Raw genomic sequence first — 3,819 nt, 5'->3', positions numbered from 1 at the left:
TAATATCGATGTCGATGTTCCAAAACGTCGAGATCTGATCCGTGTTTGAAATTAGGGGTGTTTAGAAATTTTGAGGTTCATAAACGTCGATATCGATGTTTTTAGAAATTCGATATCCGAACTAAACCCTAGATCTGAGATCTTCGAAAATATCGAGGTTTAGAAATATCGATGTCGAGGTTAAAAACATCGAGATCTGAACCTTTTTAGATCTAAATTAATATCGATGTTTGGAAACATCGATATCGATGTTTGGAAACATTGATATCGATGTTTAAAACATCGATATTTCGATAAAATAAAAAGGATCCTCGGGAAAAACTTCGCCAACTCGATCTCTCTCTCCCAGACCTCGATCTCTCCGAAATTTTCCCCGAAAAGACGAGTAAAACGTCGATCTCTCCCTCACAGCATGATGAGATATGATCAAAGCCACTTCGCACCTCTAGGTACCAACACTCACATCTACCCTTTGACAGAAATCTTTGAAATCCCTACGTGCGGAGTCAAGCTATTGAAGTTCGAATCGCCATACCAAATGAAGCTATATGAAGACAACCAGAATGTTTCCCAGATTCCTACCAAATTCAGGAGCATATCTATGATGGGGAGTAACTTTGGTAGGTGGGAATCCCAGGCTGCAAATCTGATGAGAAAAGTGGGATGGTACAGGATTTATTCAACTAAAGAAGAATCCTACAGGGAACTCACCTTAGAGTTTCTATCCAGTTACCACTATTACCTACCGGTCCATGGCCCCATTGAGAAGGGATATTGCATCTTCAGGTTCCAGAACAAAGACCATAGGCTTAGTACGCGTCAGGTAGCAGACATCCTGGGACTGCCCTTTAGGGAAACTTATGAGTTCCCTCATGTGCGCTCGGAGACACTCCAGGAATTCTGGGAAGAGATCGTTGTTGGCGAATACGAGATTGTCAAGGAAGCAAAACTCATCAGGCATCCCGTACTCAGGTTTCTACATCTGTTCCTTACAAGATGTATGTTCGCTAGAACACCACCAGATGAGATAGAAGTCGAAGAATTACTATTACTCAGGCATGTGCTTAAAGACCTCTACTTTGGAGATGACTGGGGAGTCGGGAAGGTTGACTGGCATCCTGTATCATGATGCGTTTGGACGATGTTATGAGACGTCCCTGCACTAAGCCAATATGTGTAGGGGGAATCATAACCATGATCGCCAGACGTGTAGGGGCTAATGTGGGATACTATGTGAGTAAGACTTCCTTAGGCTGTGCAGGTATGCATATATTGAGCTTGATATGAGTACCTTGTACTGGCAATACCACCTGATGAAGAGAGAATATGGGGAGTATGAGATCAAGATTGATAGTCCGTTCATTAAGCCAGTTTCTAGGACGGGGATCAGGTTCGATATCATAGAGGATGATCATTACGAACCAGCCGATATGGGCACCCGATCTGCAGGGAGCCAACTGGGGGATGACGTGGCAGACAACGAAGAGATGTGGGAAGTTGCTAACGCACCACTGATCCGCCAAAACTTGGAGAGATGCCTGGAGGGATAACAATACATGATGACAGTTCTCCATCGCCTGGACACACAGTATGCTAAGCGAATCCCGATCCCGAGATGGTTTAGTCCAGACACCCCAGGGCCAACCGATCCTTGACGAAGATTTAGATGCTCTAGTTATATTTCCTTATTTTCTTGTTGCTTTATGAACCCGATTTTTGTTAGGCTTTCCGAGTGATGTTTTTGCTTCAGTTCTTTGGATTCTATTTGGTTTGATTGGAATATTATTAGATGCATTGGATTTATGGACTAATGATACATTTATTATTTTAAGCCTGCGGATATAGCATCTTTGATGATTGTCAAACAGAGAACATATAGCAAAAATACGAACAAGCACGAAACAGAAAAAGACACAAAGTACAAGGGAAAACACGCGCTTACATAGAAAGGAGAGACGACCTACACACGAGCTCGATCGAGCTAAGCCTTCTTTCTCTTCTCTTATATTATTATTTCCCTATCACTTTACTGTCTATTATTTTTGTTCGTACCTCACCGGGTTAGACTGACACCGCGGATGGTGTCAAGTTTAAGTCTGGGGGAAGTCTAACGCCCTGATAAGTCTCATTTCTAACAACTGCATATCACGTTTTGTGCATTTCAACATATATCTAAAAAAATTTCAAAATTTTTCAAAACAATATTGCATCCATCTGCATTAGTTTTGCATATTACTTGCATTCTTCACATTACATATAGACTTAGAATTGCATTCGCATGAGTATATAGCTAAGACACATAGGAAACATGCATAGAAAATGTTTTTGAGAATGCTGGTTAGCTGACATATGAACGATAGAGTAGAGATTCTTTGATGTTTTAGTGAACCAGATTTAGGTTTTCCTAAGTATAGATCAGATTGTCGAGTTTTCATTCGAATTGGTTGATTGAATCTTGGAATGATAGCATTAACTCGTGGGGTACACTAGAGTTTAGAGACCATGACTGTTAGAACTGTCTAGCCAAGCATAGAAGTTTCCCTAAGAACCGTTCCCCATTCGCAGGAATATTAGGCCCTAGTATAGTCAAACCGAGCTTAACCATTGTTTTACCACTCCTATTTTTAGCTCGTTAAATAACAAGCTTCTCGTCCGAGGGTGGCGGCAATCATCACGAGATGAGCTATAAGCCATGTACCACACCTACACTTTTCGACCTTTAGACCTATACATGTCGAGATACTCTGGAAAAGAAAAATCGGAAAAAGAAAGAAAAGAAAAAAAGTCGAGAAAAAGGGAGAAAACGAGAAAAGAAAAAGAAAAAAGAGAAAAAGAAAAGAAACTCCTGAGGCAAAAGAAATAGAAAAGTGTTATAGAACTAGAAAAGTATCTATACTTAGTGTTATATGCATGGACCCTCTTCTACACTCACTTTCTTGGCCTTTTCCATAACCTTAATAAATAGGTTTGAGAAACATGTTTGGTAGATAGTTAGAACAGTCTGGGTGGCACTAAGCGATGGAAAAAAATCCCATAGCTATTATTCATTCCGAGGGACGAAAGACCATATTAGAATAGACTTGATTCCGTTCACGGGTAGTTAGAACTAGATGAGAATCTCGCTTTTGACATTCATATGGAATCGACCCTTATTCTCCTTCTCCCTTTTTAGACTGTTTTCCTTAGAGTTTTTGCTCGAGGACGAGCAAAAGTCTAAGTCTGGGGGAGTTGATGACATCGATTTTTGACGTTATTTTCCTATGGTTTTAGTTGCATTTCATCCCTCTTTTCCGTACAAATCTAACATTTAGGCCACATTTTCTGCACAAATACCGTTTTCTTTGCTCTTTGATGTGATTTCAAGAATATTCACGTAATTGAACGAAAACGAAGCTAAAACGGTGTTTTTGAAGCTTATTTTACCAAGTGGACGGTCACGTACGAGCTAAGGAAGGTCACGGACTTGTCGCGGGCGAGAAACGGACTTCGGAGCGAAAAAGGAGGAATATCGAGATTTAGAACATCGATATCGACATTTCATAACGTCGATATCGACATTTCTAGCCACCTCGAGATCAGACCTTCAGATTTCCAGATCTAGACGTCGATAATGACCTTCAACACCTCGAGATGTGAGCAGTCGAGATGTCGACCTTTCACAACGTCGATATCGACCTTCCGAATCCTCGAGATCTAGGAACCTTGGAGGAATATCGACGTTAGAAAACATCGATATCGAGGTTTTTAAAGTCGATATTTTGAAATCTCTATAAAAAGACTGTACGGAAATCGAGAAGGTTCGACTTTCGACACATTTTG

This window comes from Tarenaya hassleriana, unplaced genomic scaffold (genome assembly GCF_000463585.1).
Source record: "Tarenaya hassleriana unplaced genomic scaffold, ASM46358v1 Cleome79, whole genome shotgun sequence".
In the NCBI taxonomy this organism is placed as follows: Eukaryota; Viridiplantae; Streptophyta; class Magnoliopsida; order Brassicales; family Cleomaceae; genus Tarenaya; species Tarenaya hassleriana.
The sequence above is the reverse complement of the archived record's forward strand: the minus strand, read 5'-3'. Positions refer to the sequence as shown.